General features: G+C 33.1%; 1 long non-coding RNA gene and 2 pseudogenes across 1 annotated transcript; 1 reads left to right on the top strand and 2 right to left on the bottom strand.

The window, feature by feature from the left end:
• Positions 1-3,366: 3,366 nt before the first annotated feature.
• Positions 3,367-4,238, top strand: LOC114748537 (uncharacterized). Its single transcript, XR_003740484.1, has 4 exons — positions 3,367-3,481; positions 3,606-3,706; positions 3,807-3,946; positions 4,163-4,238. It is a non-coding gene; the product is annotated as an uncharacterized LOC114748537 (long non-coding RNA).
• A 3,089-nt stretch (positions 4,239-7,327) lies between these two features.
• Positions 7,328-16,886, bottom strand: LOC114748526 (glutathione S-transferase zeta class-like; annotated as a pseudogene).
• Positions 16,612-20,484, bottom strand: LOC114748525 (glutathione S-transferase zeta class-like; annotated as a pseudogene).
• Between the last annotated feature and the right edge of the window lie 60 nt (positions 20,485-20,544).

The raw sequence follows: 20,544 nt of genomic DNA, 5'->3' as shown, positions 1-20,544 counted from the left end.
AATCCAATAGACCAATACCATTAAGATATGAAATATGATGGCGTGCATGATATGTGATTAGAAGAAATATAGGGATTTAGTGAGGTCGTAAGTTAATATTTTTTAATTTATATTTTTAATATTTGATCTTTGTAAATAATTAAAATTTTCAAGATTCTCTAACAGATATTATTATCTCTACGTGAATCCCTCTAATTTTCTGATTAATCGTTAATTAATATATATGCATTAATAGTAAATATATAGCCCAGGCCTCATGCCCCTCAATCTCAAACCTTTTCTACCTCTCAACGTCAACGAGCTCATGAGGCCTTCCAAGAAAGTAAAGCTATTCACAGCCTCAGATGGCAACATTCCTTTTATTTCTCGTGATGTGGTTGAAGAAATTTTGCTCAGACTAGATACACTTTTGTTTGCAAAGATTGGAACGAGCTTATTGCTAGTACTAATTTTATATCTCGAAACTCAAACCAAACTTTTGATTCACAAACCAAGTCTTTCTTGTTAAAGTTTGTAACTGAAAGAAATAGCAGAGGAAATTATGTAACATATTCACTGCATAGTGATAACAATTAATATGATCTGCTTTGCACCATAAAGAGCCCTACCATCCATGATTTTAAAGGCACACAAGTTATTGGTGCCACGAATGGATTGGTATGTTTTGTCAAAAAATGACCTTTCAAATTCATTCTTTCGAACCCAATTATTCAAAAACATGTATGTCTTCCCCTTATGATGACTTGGCATGAAAAATTTTGTTGTGAAGGATTGGTTTTGATCATAGTAACAATGATTTTAAGATTGCAAACTTTGTTTATTGTACTCTTGGTGATCAGATTGACTCGGTCTGGATTTTTTCCTATGTTACATGGCCATGAAAACATCTCGAATCATAGTATCCTCCTTCATATGAGGTTCATAACAAGTCCATATACTTCAATGACGTGCTTCATTGAATTGGCAAGTTCAAGCAAGAATATGAATTTATACTTGCATTTGATCTGAAACATGAAGTGTTTCGACAGATATCCCTTCCAGAAATTCTTGGCACATATTTTTGTGAACGGTTATCCTTTAAAGGGGCTTTCGGCATATATCCTTGTATAACTTACATTATGACAACAAGAGAGTCACTTGCTATGGTTCAATTAAAGGAGTACATTGTTGAAGATTATTAAATAGGAGCTAACATTTTTTCTACGGGGATTATGAAACAATACGGAACGATGAGTCGTGAATAAAAAATTAAAAATCTTCTCAATGCCTGTAGAAGATATAGATCTCGAGCACATCATTACTACAAGTGATGAATAGTGGCAAGTTTGTAGGTACAATCCGGTAACTTCAACCAATGTTCTTTTGGGAGCTATGAAAAATAGCGTTTTCTTTGGTTACCATACAGGGAGCTTATATTTACTAGAAAAAAAGGAAGACGCTAATTCCTATAAATATATATGCTGGTTGGAAGGATAGGGAGAATGAAAAATTTACTATTTAATTTGTTGTCTTGATCTTTATCAAAGGACTTCATTTTCTATTCATTTTCAGCTTAGAAATATCTATTGATTGCCATATGTTTTAAGTTATCGGGCTCTGATTAATGGTGATATTGGTTAATTATTTATTTATTTTTTTTTACAAATGACTTGAAGAGCTTTGATTATATTTGGATTTTATTTATTAAAATAATTTATGGAAGTATAATTATCAAAAGGCTATGAATTTTATAAAGTTATTTACACTTTCGTAATTGTAATTTTTATTTAAATATATTTTTCATTTAATAATAAGGCTAAAGTATACCTTTAAATATATTTTTAATGCAAGCTTCATTTAATAATTATTATTGAAAATAATAATAACTGTTATTATTTAAATATAATTTTTCATTTAATAATAATTATTAACAATAATTATCATATTAAATAAATTTTTATTTAATAATCCTTATTAACAAGGGTAACTAGAATCTGAAATTATGATTTATTGGGATTTCAAAGAAACTAGCCACACAAAATAAATAGATTTCATAATCACTCATTTAAACTCAAACGCGCTAAATCAAATGGTGAGACCTAATTTATTAAACTTCAACATCAATATTGAAAGAGAATGTCTCTAAAAGTAAAATTTTTTTAAAAAAAATTTATGAATCAGAGAGGACCTCTCTCAAAATTGGCTATTTGAAAGCTAATTAAACACTTAAGATAAAAAGAAAAACTAACTAAACGCTCCATGGATTTATTCCGTTAATTTTTTGCTTTCCATATGCTATGCCTGGTCAATGAAAGAATGAGTACACACATAATGTGCTCACTAATGAATTATGTAAATACTAAATAGTAAATTTTTGAGGAGAAAAAGAGTATGTGGATAAAATGTTTAAATATTTCGAAAGTATTCATGAATAAGCACTTAGCACTTGGAATTTTTTAGCTCTTATTTGCTCTGATAGTTTTATTTCGTAGCACTTCTATTTTGAACTATTATCCGCGGTTAAGTTTGACAATCAAAAATATCAGTCAAACCACATAATTTACTAGTTAAACATAACAACGTCAAAGTATTTTTGTTATGAAAATAAACTTTTAGGATATATAAAAACAAAACAAAAATTCTAGGTGTTAGATGCTTTTTTATGAATGCTTTTAGAGTATTTAAGCATCTTCTCCCAAATATCAAAGAAGATACAATTACAAAATGTCACGACATGTCTTCACATGTGTTAATACTGCATCTTCTTTTAGCTTAAATGCTTAATGGATTACACGTGGGTGATTATTTTTTATGAAATGAGTATATATATAACTGTTTTCTTCAACATAAACAAGTCTTGCATTGCTAAATTACAAGCATTACGATTTAGGAGAGCTAAATTATTCATATATTTAGGCAAAAGTACATTTTTCGAAAGGTTTTGGCCACAGAAAACTCTTTTGAGCAAGGGAACCAGGTTGAAGATACTTGCATGAACTTAGATTCGCAAATATGCTAGAGGAACGTGTTCAACTGGCAGAAAACCCTGTGTTATATGATTACTTTATATCTTGGGATTTGCCTGTTTGGCAGTTGTGGGTGTTGAGTGGAGGAACTTGGATATTTTGAGCAGTTTGGGGCCGAATTTAATAGCCATGGGGCTATCCAAGACAGCTCCTTTACTGCAGGATTCAGAAGAACCCTTTTATGGAAAGGTTGGTGGGGACTGATAGACTGGCGCTCTAATTCCCTCCGATTAAAGAAGACATAACTCTTTGTACTGCTATAAGTGAAGGAGACTGACACTCGCAGTTGAAGCCCGAAGCAGAGCACGAAGAGCTTTCATGGCCATGGCTACTACCTCTCCTTTCTTCATCCTTTCTGCAATCTCCATTTCCCAAGATGCCGCTCCCTTCCTTTGAATTCCCCGTTTCCTCCTCGGCTTCATTTTCTCCCTCCTCGCTTCCCTTCCTCCTCATCTATCCATGCATGTGTGGAGTCGGTATATTTTTTTAGTTTTCAACATGGTTGTTTATTTGTCAGAACTATATATACATGCTCGTCGAATATATGTTCTTCTTACTTCAATTCATGTCAAGGTTTTAGCTTTAATTTGTTGCCTTCAGGATATAAGTAGGCGGCAGGATCAAGCTAACGAAGCTGACTTCTTTGCATGCCCAGTATGTTAGGAGCCTCTGATAAGAAATGGTCCTTCATGTCTTAACGTGTAAGTTCAGGAAGAAATTAATGTACACGTGTGTAGTCATTCTGAATGTATCTGAAAATCCAATCTGATAGTTATTCACTTGATGGCCGCGGAACTTCAGATCAGCAATCTCCAGGTCTGGTTTTAAGTGTAAAATGTGCACTAAATCATACTCTAGCAAAGCCATGTATCTGGATTTGACTGTCACTTCTGGGTTGACGGTTACACTGAAGTTCAACCAAGAAATATTGAAATTTTCAGGTATAAATAGATTAGTGATCTAATTCAATTTCACAGCTTAAGGGTATCATTGCAGATCCATTTTTCTGACCCCCATCTGTATTTCTGTTTCCAGATGAATTCTTGTTTTAGCATATATAATGAAAAGCTGTCACCTAATAAGACTATAAGAGTTTTGACATGGCTAATCATATGGGAAAGTTCTTATGTTCTCCTTCTGTTTTAATAATCCATTAGGAATCCACTTGTTTCATTCTTTTATGAAAGAGGCTGGCGTCAGATTTTCAATCAAACTGGTTTTCCTGGTCCTCATGAGGAGGTATGCTATCAATGCCCCTTTGCTGTGGTTGTAACGTGTGATAATTGCACATGTTAAATGTTCTATCAAATAGTAGTTCTGACTAATACATATGATTAGCAAGAGTATTTTAGAAGACAACATCTATTTATTATAAATAACTAACTTAGCTAACTTTTTTAGTATTAAAAACCAGAGGTAGTATAACCTTAAAAAGAGTAATATTTAAATAAAAAGGCATTAATTCACAAGTAAATGGAATATTCATGTATAAACCACACATAATCTGACAGAACAGAGTTAATGAAGCACAAATATAACAGACTACTATTTTTTTCCTAACTCAAAACAACATTGTTTTAGGCCCAGCAATAAGAGAAAAAAATATAAAATCCAATCTAATCGACCCATTCAAAACTCTTAACCGGCCTAACTTGGGACCAGTTTGCTAGGCTAACCAGTCCACCTAATTTGAGTTTTAATATCATGCTATGTCCTATTCCATATGATATTGGAATTAATATCTTGTCCGCTGCTCTTAACCTCAAATCTGCACTCTGTTTTCTGTCTGGTTGAAGTCTCAAACAGAAATCGTTGCTTTGAGTTTTGCCTTTTCCAATGTGAATTGTGGTTACTTTCACCTTATAGATGTGATTTGAATCGTTTTCTATGTACTGTGTCTTACCATTCGCGTACCATGACACTGCAAATTTGAACTTTTTAAAGATTGCTGAAATCACCCGCATACTAAGAAGTGGTGGTGTCTTAGTTGGAACCACTTTTCAGCGCTATACTTCATCGACTCCTTCAACTGTACAGCCTCTCCTAGAGGTAAACTCCGATCATAGTTATCTTTAATCTTAGAAGGCTTTGTTGTACTAGTGCACAATTTTACCATTTTAGTCAGTGAATGAGCTTATGAATGGGTATTTGATCGTTAGAATGTTTAGAAGCAAGGAGGCAGAAATATGGGAAACAATGTAAATTATCTTTAATGTGTCGTCTCCTTCCAAATTGAAGCAACCTAGAAACATGGAAGTTGACAGTTAACTAGGAAGTCTTCATTTCTCCCATGTTTAGGTCCTGTCATACTTGGGAGGTTCTATAACTATTGATGAGTGATTTGTGTTTATGATGCAAAAAAATTCCATGGAAGTTAACATGAAGTTGTTGTGGGATGCAGATATTAGTTATGCAGCGTTATAACTATTTGACAGGGGAAGAGATAGAAGACCTTTGCACATCATGCGGCCTTACCAATTACTCGTGCAAAATTCAGCAGTCTTTTATTATGTTTTCTGCTCAGAAACCTTAAACAACCCAGGTTTCCTCTATTTCCTGTTCTTTATATTCGTGAGTGAAGCTGGAGGGGGCAAGGAGTTGCTGTGTTTCAATAAAAGGAGAGGTTTGACGGTGGTCGCCATTATTGTAGCTTCTCAAAGTTCAGTGAAGCTTATCACAAAAAACAAAAAGGGTTCAGTGAAGCCGTTCATGCAGTTTCTTTATCTTCAAGTTCTCTGATCCATCTTATCTATGCAAGAGGAGACCTCTAATTTCATTTGGTATTTGTATTTCTTGTTTCAAAGCGATTTCTTCTACTACACTGTTTCAGATCTCGTACATTTTCTTCTTCCTCCGGTATTTGTGTCCTTTTGCCCCATTCAGTTTTCGTTTGGGGAAAAGAAAAATCCAAAGCAGTCAAAACCATTGAAACTGGTTCATTTTCTTTTCCCCAATTTATGTCTAAACTGAACCTAGCACTGATTTGTTGATCTTTCCAGTCCAACTGGCCAATCTAGTCTGGTTCTAACAACCTTAATATATATTGGGCATGTGCTTCTCTTTATTTAATTGTGATTGAATTGGATAGCATTAAACCAATAACTTAAACGATTTAGAGCCTGTCTGGCTTAGCGTTTCAAGGCCAATAAGCATCTTATAAGCCTGAAAAGCCTGATTGCAAATTTTGATGTTGTTTGGTTGAGCGATTGGCTAATCTGGTTTTTGTATGAAAAGCTACAGTAAGGTATACGCTAAAATTAATAGCTTATAACTTATAACTTTTGAAACATTGAGAGAGAAAAAGTTAAGAAATTTATTATCTCTTTTGTTTCTTATTATAAGCCTCAAATAACTAATTTGTAGATAACAAAAAATTAGTTATAGTTAGTTGAAAGTAATAAATAAATTAGAAATATACTTTTATTTTTAAATATGCTCCTAGAACTATACTTTTATTTTTTCATGTTTTACTTTATATTTAAAATATTTTTTATGATTTCTCTAAAGTTTTAAAATCTAATTCACTCATTAAATTTAATTTCTTCATATTAAATTATTTTAATTTCATTGTATTATGTGAAATCATTTTTTTAATCATATTTCATTATTTATTAAAACTCATACCCATTTTGATCATTTACAACCAAACTTATTTTTACTCAATTATAATCCAAACAATCTTTTACCAATCTCACTTTTGCAAACTAGCTTTTCTGAACTCCAATCAAAACACAATTCAGCTTATCCAATTTAGTTTTTACCCAACTTCACTTTTTTAAAAACTACTTTTTCAATAAGTTACTTTTTTAATCGCTGATCAAACGGACCCTTAATAACCCATCCAACTTTTAAAATATTACGCAAGGGACATTTTCAATTCTTGAAAAGAGTATTAAGTTTAAATTCATGTTGGTTTCAACTTTCGTATCAAAATAGTCATTATAAACTCCCAAAAATCAAACCCAGCTAAGACACGCGAACTAAAGCTCCTTTTTTAAAATAAAAGAAAAACACAAGCCAAAGTGGCCAGGTGAAGAAAACAATTCGAAAGGCACCTGTTTTGACTGTTTTGAGTTATCAATGATGAACCAATTTATGCAAAATCCCATATTTATACTCCTCAATATTTACTTGCTATTAATTTTTGTGAAGCATAAATCTAATTTTAAAATATCTGCCAACAAGATGTTAGGTACAAGGAGTACATGTAAAAGAACTTATTGAAAACAAACAAAACAAAATTGTACATAATCAAATTACAACCTTATTGCCACAAGGGTATATTACGTGGTTGTAGAAGATTTAACCAGAAGCTAAACCCAACGATCCTCCAGCAATTTCAAGAACTCTATTTCTGTGATCAATAAAACAATAAACATCGAAAAAAATGTTATAATATGCACAAAATAATGAATGCAAGCATAGTCAATGTAAATAGACACTTGGCTTCAAGAAACGCACAATAATAGGAAGTATAATATGCATGGGTCATTCATTATTACCTCAAGCGATTCAGGGATCACCACTTAAGGCTTCCACATCATAGGTTCAACTAGGTTCCTCGGGAGGGAGAATCCGGCTGGTTCTCCGGTGAAGCATCTTGGATTGCCGGGACCTCATCGTAAGATTCCCTCAATCTTGCTAGAAGGGGAAACTCTGTCTGCATGCATGATAATGTCTTAGCTGATGAATTTAATCCATGCGGTTCAATGTATAATTGAAGATTATGGAAACAACAGAAGAGTAACAGTTCACCGTTTTTCCATAGGGTTACTCATAAAGGAAAACTAAAGCTTATAAGGGTTAACTACTATAAAAAGATCAATTAAACAGGTGAAAAAGAAAATGTGGGAAAAAAATGAATTGGCTATTACAAATCGCAAGCTAATAACAAAGAAAAGGCTTTAATCTGGACCGTACTCATAACCCTTCATCACCTCCTTGTATTCTTGATCAAATGGCCTATGACTAATTAAATATAGGGATAAGGTGCTTAAATATTCCAAAAGCATACATGAAGGAGCATCCAACACCTGAAAATTTTTTTTACTCTTATATGTCCTGAAAATTTATTTTCGTAGCAAAAATACTCAGGCCGCTATCTACTGTTAAGTTTGACTATTAAATTATATGGTTTGACCTGTGACTTTAATGGTCAAACTTAATTATGGATAATGGTTGAGAGCAAAAATACTACAAAACAAACTTTCAGGGCATATAAGAGCAAAAAAAAAAAAAAAATTCTAGATGCTGGATGTTCCTTCGTGGATACTTTCAGAGTATTTTAGTACCTTATCCCTTAAATATTTAGAACATTGGTTACATTAAACACTTATGAATGATCAGCAAGTGGCAAAAAGCTTGTAAGTCACCAGAGTTAAGCGAGAAACTAACAATGAGATCTGAGGGGACACTGGATAAGGACTGGTCTCACTCATCCAAAAACCACTCCACCAGAATGTAAAGCTATGGATTAAAACACCCTTTACGTTAAATTTTAAGAATGGTGACAAGGAAGATCACACCCTGGACCACTAAATCAAGGAGGCAGAATTATTGCAGAGTAATACGATTCAGATACTTCGATACCACCATACTACTCTTGGCCAAAACGACGGTATAAAGATACAGAACATTACCATATCAACATTGAACCTTCTCGCGGCAACTAATTGAGGTGCTAAAAACAAATCTGCCTGTAAATGATAGTCAATTTGTAGATTAGTCAAGCAACATAAAGTCAAAAGTCAAACTCAACAGATATAAACCTACTCCACATGGCTCTAGCTAATCTTGTTATCATTTGCAATCACTGATTTGGGAATGAAATAGACCAGACCAGAAGACAGAATTACACAGCATATTATATTTTGTTGCGAGAAGGATGAAAGGTGCTATCTTTACCCAATTTTTGCATATTGGAACTAGGCAAGAGAGTTATGAGGTTCTTATTATATTATGGACAAATTTCCAGAGAAGAAAAAATTCCGTTTGGAACTATATCAAGGGTTTAATTTAGGCTGTCCATGTTGATTCACTGTGCTGAAGAAATAATGACAATCAACTTAACTTTAACCATGCTCAATTAAATTATATTTTTTAGAGTAAGTCCAAATTGCATAGATTATCATATTAATGTCAAGATGTGAAAATAAATAGGGCAGAGATGCATACCAGGAAAATTTCATCTCCAGTTGCATATCTTCCTGTCTGGCCTGTCAATAGTTTTTCAATAGCTGAAACGCATTTAAATGAAATTAGGTAAGCCTAAAACCATCTTAACCCAGGAATTATGTTCCTGGACAAACCAAATAACTATATTTCTGTTAAAAGGGGTAAATGCAAGTCCACTGTTAAAATAAATTCCTTGAACCGACATTTTCAACAATTAACATGACCTATTAGCAGGCAGGAAAGAGTTAAATGCTTAATATAACAGAAATTCCATTCTGAAACTTATCAGTTAAACCTTTTCGTATAGCGCTTTGGACCCAAGGAAGCTTTTCATCAGGGTTAACTTTTTCGCCAATATAGTTCTGGTAATAAGAAAAGGCAGGATAATTGTAAACATGCAACATGATTCTAGCATCGGGAAAAGGTTGCAAATTGAATCATGAACTCATAAGAAAAGAAAATCGCTTAACCATACCAATGTACTGATGTTTTGCATGGGCTGTATAATGGAGGAAACAATATGCACAACCTGCAGATCACAGCATTAGAAGAAAACATGGATTAGGGCCTAAATCATGGCTTTAAAGTTTAAACTCAAACTCTCGTCTCTCCCCCGCAACCTCTTTTTTTAATTCTTTCTGATGGAGCGGGGAATCAAAAGAAGACTGAAACACAACTAAATTACAGAAAAGGAGAAAGTGATGCAACAATTAAACATTGGGAGGAAAAAAAAAACCGTTTGTACAGTTAAGTTACCATTCAGTTAAGATACAATTTACAGATCCGTTTGCAAACACACACTATACTATGATCCATTTGCAAGCAACCACCATTTACTTGGAAACCTGGATAATAGACCCCTGTATTATCGCTAGCTTGAGAGCTGACCCCTTCTCAGTCTTCTACAAACTCCCATCGACGAATTTTCTAATCCAAATCCACAATTTAAACAAATAAGCCCTGGTTTACTTTGTTTTCAAACCCTAATAATAGCATTTGTTATTTGGAACCTAGATGCCTTCCTCCCCTGACTGTCTGGTCCCAATTTCGTTCAAAATTTGACAGTTGAACCTTGAATATTTTGTTTGGAATGTCAAAGCTAAACGCCCTTTAGTCATCATAGGAGGTATTTTGTGATTATGCTCCCATTTTGCTATGGTATAAGGGAATCTATTATATGGATTTAAGATTACATGGTAAATGTTTAAAGATTAGTTGACGTGCCTGGAAATTGATTGTTCTTTTCTGTATATCTGGAGGAAGCAATGGACGCTGAGTAAACTTATCCTCCAGATACTGCATGTGTATTAAATCCATCAAAAAAGAGACACGATTTAGCAGCAAGGGAAGAGGTTATAGAAAGAATTGGCATTTCCAAGCTGCAAAGGTAAGCAGATAATCACCATAATGATGGCTAAAGAGTCAGAAATTACAAAGTCCCCATCCACGAGGACGGGAACAAAACCAACAGGATTGAGCTTCAGGAAATCTGAAATGTCAAAGCAAAACAGTAAGACAATAGAGCAAATTAAACTACAATAAACCCACACACCCATTAATCTGTCAGCTCCCTCAACTCAAATGATTATACACTAATGTCACCCGTTTTTTTGCTGCAATTTTTATGATTATCAAGTGCCAAATTGGAGCGATGAAACAGGAGGAGGAAACAAACCAGGGTCAGACTGTTCTCCCTTCAGCAAATTGACTGCTTTGTACTCATATTTTATCCCTGAAATCAAAACACACTAAACTGATAAAGGATTCCAGCCAGTGGGATTCATCCACAGAAGACAATTACTTGACGAATTAAACCAAAGCAGAGATAGGAACAGTACAGTCTTGTATGTTTGTCTGTACAAAGTACCTTTCAGGTTGAGAGCTATTCGGACTCAAAAGGCGCATGAGCTTCTCCAAAACGAATACAACTTTAGCTTATTATCACCACTTTGAGTTGCCTGATGACACAACAGAAATCAAAGAAAATCAGCAGTCCCGCATTTGTCTCAGGCGAGGCATTGTTGGTATGGAGAAACAGAGGATACCATAGTTGATCAGTGTGAGCTAAGAGCCAAGACACGAGGAAATCCGATTAGGCTGAGGCTATAGTTGGCTAACTGCAATGGGAAGAAATCTGTCACCACCTATATATATACATATATTTGCGGCGAGATCAAGATTGCGAGTCCTTTTCTTTCTCGATGGTAATAAACTGAGAACGAAGTAAAGCCACCAATACTGATACATTGTTCATCTTGAATTTTCTTTCCTTCCCTTTTTTTTTCTCTTTTCCAAATTTGACAAAGACGAAACAGAGCATAAGAATTTAAGAAACGTAGAGAAGTGAGAGTCATACTCATGAGTCATAACACAGGACTGATAAACAGGGGAGGCGATAATCAACGCAAAGAAGTGGGGCTCTGACTCTGCTTGCAATGATTGGACCAGCGAGTTCAAGGATTGAGAATCCAGAGAGATTCGGCAGCCATTCCGATAGTTTCCTGCATGGGACCCATCTGGCACTTTATTGACTTCTTGTTTCCTTAAATTGACGTCCAAGCCGATACGAGGATTAAGATTAACACATAATTAACATGGGTGACTTTTTAAAAAGTAGTCGTATTGCACCCTCCTTTTACTTGCAAAAATAGGTATATCTCGTTTTTCGCTGATGGACATTTGTGTAGAGAATTTGGAGACTCTTGTGGATCACTACTCCAATGGAACTGGATTCTCTTAATTTGGACACTTAGCCCTCTTTTGTTGCAAGAAAAAAATTGAGCTCAAAGATGCTAGGAAATGTATCACATTTACTGCCCATGTTTTGAAGAGGATTTGTTTCAATATGAGGATAACCATGCATAGGGAAAAAAATAATTGAGTTTCACACGTTACTATGGGTTTGGCACCATCATGCCAAAATGACCATTTTTTCTCCTAAAATAGCTGATTTTTAGGTCTAAAAAGACATGTGGTATGGCTCTAGAATTGGTTTTTACCCAACATTATTTTAAAGTTGAAAGATTTTTTTTCAGCCTTAGGCTTGACTTTTTCTTTAAATTTAAATTTTCTGAAATCACTTCTCATATTATTTGAACAAATTTTACTGACTTTTTCATAAAAACATATACATATAAATCATACTCCTTCGATCCTTAACATAAGACCCATTTAACTAATTTGATTAGATTAATGAGTTAGGTAAGTTAGTTAATTATAAGAAAAGTGACACATTTTTTTTAAAATACCATAATCATCTTTTTAATACCCAATCTCCTTCTTCTACTTGATTATGGTTGAAAAAAGTATTCATAGAGGTTTAGATAAAATTGATAAATATGAAAATGAGTCTTATATTTAGAACCAAAACCAACTCAAGAAGAGTCCTATATTAAGGACCGAAGGAGTATTACATTAATCAATTTTTATAAGTTTGCAAAAGTTATCTTTTTCAACGTTAATCCAAACAACATATATCTATCAACGTTAATTCAAATAGAAACTAGCACTGGTTTGTTGATTTCTCCAATCAAAGATTATTCTCGTCTGGTTCTAACAAGCTTAATATATATTGACAATGTCGTTCTCTTTATTTAATATGATTGAATTAGATAGCATTAAACCAATATCTTAAACGATTTAGTAACTTGTACAACTTTTAAAATATTACGCGAGGGACATAAGACTTGAGTCTAAATTCATGTAGTGTCAGATTTAGTTTTAAAATGAAGCAACAAAAAAATTCCATTTAAAATGAAAAAACAGTCAGCATACAGTCCAAAAATCAATCCCAGCTAAGACACGCAAACTAAGCTCTCTTTTTCTTGGGAAATTACACTGAACATCAATCAATTTTATGATAAAAGACAAACATAAACCAAAGTGAGTAGTGAAGAAAAACAATTCGGAGCCGCCTGTATGGACTGTCTTGAGTTGTCAATTTTAGTTGTGATTCCTATGATGATGATGATGATGCTCAATCGATCAAATCAAAGAGTTTAGAGAAGAAGAAGGCTCTCAAAACTCTGCTTCTGATAAATTAAACCAGCTGGTTTTGCATGTTCAAATGGTAAGATTTTTTTTTTGTTTTCCCAAAAATCAACTAAGGCTTGATCGGGATAGTGTTGGAGGGAAGTATCTCAAAATAATTATAGATATGAAAAACTCAAATATGAACAACAACAAAAAGATGTTATGGTGCCCAAACACTCCCTAATCATATTATAATATCTGACTTTTATCCTAACTTAAGTTTGTAGAAGCTATTGGAAAAAAAAAAAATCATTCCTACCACCACTAATTCCATTTTTTTTTCACTTCTAGCTTCTGCCTTTTGGCTTTTAAATTTTTATCATATTTGAACATGATGAAACTGACTTATTAATATATTATCCAAACAAATTTTTTGTTGAACTGCCTTTTGTTAAAAAACTTATTCAAATATAATCGCATTATACCAATTGACTTTTATTCTAATTCAATTTGCAAAAATCCTATAAATAAAAGTCACTTTTTATGAACATTAATCCAAACAAGAAGCAAATAAACCCTATAAGTAGCCATATGCCATGATCCAAAGGTTGGTCCTAGATGTTAGCATTTGGGAATTAATCTTGGTTTCTTGTACTTCAATCACAAGCCCGGTGAACCCTTCTTCCTTTAGCCTTTGTGCCTTTTAAGTTCTCCCCATTGATAAATCCTGTACGTCTTAGATCCCTATGCAAATGCTCACAATTTCATGTTGATGATTATTTTGCGCGCATTTTCAGAGATGGACAATCTCAAAGTCTGCTTCGATTTGACTCGCAGGGGTCGGTAGAGCCGCCCAACAGTACTTTGGCCCAAACCCTAACTAGATTTTATGCCAAAATCTTGATTTGGACTGAAACTCACCGATACAGCTTTTCCAAAGTGATTAATTTTCTCAACATCTATTCTCCAAAATTAATGTGAGAGCTAAGATACATCCAGTATTTTAGAGTATTTTTTCTAATACATTCAATATTTTATAAAATATTATAGTGTATTGAGCATTTTGAAGTATTTTTTTTTAGTTTGTCCATAACTATGAAGCATTTTTTCTGCACCTGTCACTCTAAATTTTTTTTTTATACATCTAGCAGTCTAAAAGTTTTTTTGCGTATCCAATACCAAGAAAAAAAAAACTTTAGAATGCTAGACGTAACTGTAAAATATTTTAGAAATTTAAATATATCACAAATATTTTAAAGTACTAAATATATCTGAAAAATATTTCAGGTACACTTAAAAATAGCTTAATCTGGTGTCTAATTCTTAAGTAGTTCTAAGAAAGCTAAGTTTGGCCGAATAAAATAGTTTTAGTAAAGCTAAGATTTTTTTTAAACGTTGTGTGAAGCAAGTCAACTCTTTTTTTTTAGGGGGCCAACGGTCAATTCACATTTATTCCACTTCATAAATGTTACATTTTTTTAACATCAATTTCATGTATAATCCTTATGCGAACACATCAATGACCCAATTTCAATGCTCATCACATTCCAAAACTCATCAGATCTAAACTATTTATATCTGATTTGAATGGTTCACATTTAAAATCTTTAATTAATAATTTTTAAAATAAAAAATTATTTTTTAAAAAATGATAATTAAAAGATTATGTTTGTTTTAGATTCTATTATATTAAAATAATTATTTAAAAAATTAAAAATCAAATCCAAACCATCTAAATAAGATATGAACAGTTCATATTTGATGAGTTTAGAATGCTTATTAAAGTGACGAGCATTGAAAGTGGATCCGCACATCAATCCAGAACAACCTAAAATCATTTCAATCAATTATTATCCCGGTTGATATTGAATCATCGTCCAAAAAGTATTTTATTTGTAGGACTTAGATAAGTGAGTTCTATTTATCTATTATTATAATTTACTAAATGAACTCTTATTCAATATTTAATTACTTTTAAATGATACATAAGTATTTTCATAATTTATTTAAGCAACATAAGCGAGCATTTGTTTTTCCAAAATGAATATGAGAGTGTTTAGAACACTCCAAAAATGATTTTAAGCATTTTTTCACAAATTAAAGTATATTTATTTTGTATATCATAAAATTATTTTTAAAATCATAATTTTATTTTCATCCAAACACTTTCTCAATAGGTTTAGGAATATGCTATTTTAATTTCTAATTTTCTTTTTTCTTGTCCTTCTCTTCCCTCTGCTTTGTGACTTTCGACTTGATTATTAATGAGAATTTGTCATTTTATTTATAAAAAAAGCTCTTTTTAACTATTTTATTTCTATTCATATACATATATATACTGAATAGTGTGTGTAAAGTTGTTAAACTCACAATTTAAACAAACTTGTGGTAATGATATAAACTTGGATTATAAACTCGTAAGAGTTTACTTTCATTAATAATTGATATTAAAAGTATATAATCAAATAATTAATATATATAAAAAAATGAGAACAATTTTGTGTAAATATATTTTGAATTTAAATTATTAAAATTATATTCATTAATGTTCATAATTTATCACATTCACAAAGAAATTTTTTATAAAATTCATATATGAAATTATCAATATAATCAAATCAAAAAATTTTACATGAGTTTAAGAATGAGTTAATATGATTTTGTAAGCTAAAAACGTAAAAACAGTAAACTCGGTAAATAAATTCGTAAGTTTAATCGAGTTTATAATTATCACGGGTTTAAAAATAAATCGATATGATTTTGTTATCTGAAAACATAAAAACATTAAATATAGAGAATCAACTCGTGAGTATGATAATAATAGAATGTGTGTGATTGTTATCAATATTGAACCAATTTTTGCAAAATCTTTTGTTTATACTAGTCAATTACTAATATTTTTAACGCCTCCATACATGGCGGGGGAAGTAAAATCTATGCGTGTGTTTAGATCCCCAACAGAGACTCGAAATTTGCTTGGGAAATCATAAAACGTGACTTTTTGAGCAGCACGTTACATGAGAAGTTGAATTTTGGTACTTATAGGAATGAAAGCCTATTCATCCGTGGCCAGAGAAAAATAAGCCTACTCACATTATTTAGAAGAAGATATCTTTGTTAATCAGTTAAATTAATTATTTATAATTAACTAAATTAGTTATTCGTAATAAATTAATATTTTTTATCTAAAATATTTTTGTTAATCATGTAGTATGTGTAATCACTATTTCGAGATAAAATAGATAAATATTGAAGACAAATAAATTAACGTCTATATTTAATATTTTTGATTTTCTCAGTAATATATTAACTATTTTATAATCTTAATTTTGATATTTCTCTTAAAATTATCACATTATATACAATATTTAACAAAATTTTATGTTTTTTTCCAATCATTTTACATCTAAAAATATTTTTTTATCAATTATCTAAACAAGTTTTAATTTTTTCAACTGACTTTTATAAATGTCAATCCAAACATAAATCATATCACACTGATAGAATGAAAATCAGTTTTGTCACTACAAATCCAATCACACCCACTATCTACTAACAAGGTGTTTTCATACAAGGGCCAAGGAGTAAATGTAAAAGAACTAGCTCAAAACAAACAAAACAAAATTGTACATAATCACATTACAACCTTATTGCCACAAGGGCATACTACGTGGCTGTAGAAGATTTAAGCAGAAGTTAAACCGTACGATCCTCCAGCAATTCCAAGAACTCCATATCTGTGATCAATTAAGGATAAACGTTGAAATTTCTCTTCTTTTTTCAAGTCAATGTAAATAGACTCTCGGCTTCAAGAAACACACAGTAATAGGAAGTGTAATATACATGGGTCATTCAATTGTACCTCAACTAATTCAGGGATCACCACTCAATGCTTCCACATTATAGGTTCAACTAGGTTCCTCGGGAGGGAGCATCCGGCTGGTTCTCCGGTGAAGCCTCTCGGATTGCCGGGACCTCATCATAAGATTCCCTCAATCTTGCTAGAACAGGGAACTCTGTCTGCATGCATGATGATGTCTTAGCTGATTATATGATCGAAATTTATGGAAAGAACAGAAGAGATCAAGTCACATTTTTTGTTCTTTGGTTCCAGTTCCAGGGCTACTCATAAAGGAAAACTAAAGTATGTAAAGGTTAATTACTATAAAAAGATCAAATAAACAGATGAAAAAAGAAAATGTGGGAAAAATGAATTGGTTATCACAAATTGGTTATCACTCATAACCCCTTCTTCACCCCCTTTTATTCTTGATTGAATGGCCTATGACTAATTCAACATTTAGACCATTGGTTATATTACAAACTTATAAATGATCAGCAAGTGGCAAAAGGCTTGCAAGTCACCAGAATTAAGCGAGAACCCAACAATGAGATATGAAGTGACACTAGAAAAGGACTTATCTCACTCATCCAAAAACCACTCCACCATAATCTAAAGCCATGAATAAAACATCCTTTAGGTTAAATTTTAAGAATGGCGATGAGGAAGATCGCGCCCTGGACCACTAAATCAAAGAGGCAGAATTATTACAGAGTAATACATCTCAGATACTTCAATACCACCATACCAATCTTGGCCAAAAAGAGGGAATAAATGCAACAATGGACAGAACATTACCATGTCAACATTGTACCTCGTCGCATTATATAATTGAGGTGCTAAAAACAAATCAGCCTGCAAATGATAGTCAGTTTGTAGATAGTCATGCAACAAAAAAGTCAAAAATTAAACTCAACAGATCTAAAGCTACCCCACATGGCTCTAGCTAATCCTGTTATCATTTGCAATCAGTGATTTGGGAATAAAATAGACCAGACCAGAAGACAGAATTACACAGAACATATTATATCATGTTGCGAAAAGGATGACAAGTGCTATCTTTACCTAAGTTCTGCACCTACTGGAACTAGGCAAGGGAGTTATGACTTTCTTACTATATTATGGGCAGGAGCTTCCAGAAAAAAGGCCTCTGTTTGGACTTTGGAACTATAAGAAGGATTTAATTTAGGCCGTCCGTGTTAATGATTTTGCTGAAGAAACAATGACAATCAACTTAACTTTATTTATTCTCAATTAAATGGGAAAAGAATTCTAGTTTAGAGTAAGTGCAAATTGCGTATAACAATAATAACAAAGTCTTATTCCACTAGTTGAGATAAGCTACATCGATTATACGATGCCGTTATGCTTTATCACCAATCAAATCTATGCAAATTGCATAGATTAAGATATTAATATCAAGACATGAAAATAAATAGAGCAGAGATGCACACCAGGAAAATTTCATCTCCAGTAGCATAACTTCCTGTGTGGCCTTTCAATAGTTTTTCTATAGCTGAGACACATTTAAATGAAACTAATTAAGCCTCAAACCATCTTAAGCCAGGAATTACGTTCCTGGACAAGCCAAATACCTATATTGCCGTTACAAGGGGAAAATACAAATGGCCAATGTTACGATAAATTTCCTTGAACCATGACATTTTCAGCAATTAACACGACCTATTAGTAGGCAGATAAGACCTAAATGCTTAATATAACAAAAATTCTTTTCTTAACTAAGGAAAAACTCACCAGTGAAGCCTGTTCGTATAACACGTTGGGCCCAAGGAAGCTTTTCATCAGGGCTAACCTTTTCCCCGATATAGTTCTGTTAATAAGAGAAGGCAGGATAATTGCATGCATATAAAATGGATTATAGCATCCAGGAAAGGTTGCAAATTGAATTACAAACTCATAAGAAAAGAAAATCGCTTAACCATACCAATACACTCATGTTTTGCAAGGGCTGTATACTGGAGGAAACAATATGCGTAACCTATGGATCACAGCGTTAGAAGAGAACATGTATCAGGGCCTATATCGTAGCTTTAGACTCAACTCCACCACCCCCCCCCAAAAAAAAAAACCGTCTTATTCTTTTTGATGGAGAGGGGAATCAAAAGACTGAAACAACAGAATTACGGAAAAGGAGAAAGTGATACAACTTAAACATTGGAGAAAAACACAATCATCCGGTGAAGATGTAATTTACAGATCAATTTGCAAACACACGCTAGGCTTTAATCCGTTTGCAAACAACCACCATGTGCTTGGAAACCTGGATAATAGACCCCTGTATTATAGCTAGCTTGAGAGCTGACCCCTCCTTATTCTTCTGCAAACTCCCATTGACGAATTTTCTAATCCAAATCCACAATTTCAACAAATAAGCCATGGTTTATTTTGTTTTCAAATCCAAATAATTGCATTTGTCATTGGGGACGTAGATGCCTTCTTCCCCTAACTGTGTGGTCACAATTTCGTTCAAAATTTCACAGTTGAGCCCTGAATATTTTGTTTGGAATCTCAAAGCTAAACGCCCTTTAATCTCAAATTTCCATTAGATGATCTTTTTGTGTGTTGTGTGTGTGTTTTTTTTGGAGGGGGGGGGGAGGGAAGAGTATGCTCCCCATTTCGCTATAATATACAGGAATCTATCATCTGGATTTCATATTACATGGTAGATTTTTAAAGATGAGTTGTAGTACGGGGGGTACTTGTGAACTTTTCCCAAAATAATGGAATTTATACCTGAAAATTGATCGTTCTTTTTGTAAATCAGGAGGAAGCAATGGACGCTGAGTAAACTTATCGTCCAGATACTGCATGTGTATCAAATCCATTAAAAAAAAAAAAAAAGATTTAGGAGGAATGGAAGAGGTTATAGAAAGAATTTGCACTTCCGAGCTCCAAAGGAAAAGCAGATAATCACCATAATGATGGCTAAAGAGTCAGAAATTACAAAGTCCCCATCCACGAGGACGGGAACAAAACCGACAGGATTGAGCTTCAGGAAATCTGAAACGCCAAAGCAAAACAGTAAGACAACAAAGCAAATTAAATTAAACTACACTAAACCCACCTACCCACTAATCTGTCAACTCCCTGAACTCACAAATGGTTATACTAATATCACCCTTTTTTGGGTTTGTTGCAATTTTTATCATTATCAAGGACCAAATTGGAGCAATGAAACAGAAGGAGAAAAAAACCAGGGTGAGAGTGTTCTCCCTTCAGCAAATCGACTGCTTTGTACTCATATTTTATCCCTGAAATCAAAACACACTAAACTGATAAAGGATCCGAGCAAGTGGGATTTTATCCACACAAGACATTTACTTGATGAATTCAACTAAAGTAGGGACAGGAACAGTCTTGTGCTTGTCTGTACTGAGTACCTTTCAGGTTGAGAGCAATTCGGACTCGAAAGGCGCATGAGCTCCTCCAGTACGAATACAGCTTTAGCTTATTATCACCACTTTCAGTTGCCTAGTGACACAACAGAAACCAAAGAAAATCAGCACTCTCCATATTTTTCTCAAGCAGGAT

This window comes from Neltuma alba, unplaced genomic scaffold, assembly GCF_004799145.2.
Source record: "Neltuma alba isolate B1F8T4 unplaced genomic scaffold, ASM479914v2 tig00005725_pilon, whole genome shotgun sequence".
Taxonomy (NCBI): domain Eukaryota; kingdom Viridiplantae; phylum Streptophyta; class Magnoliopsida; order Fabales; family Fabaceae; genus Neltuma; species Neltuma alba.
This window is presented reverse-complemented; position numbering and strand designations above follow the sequence as displayed.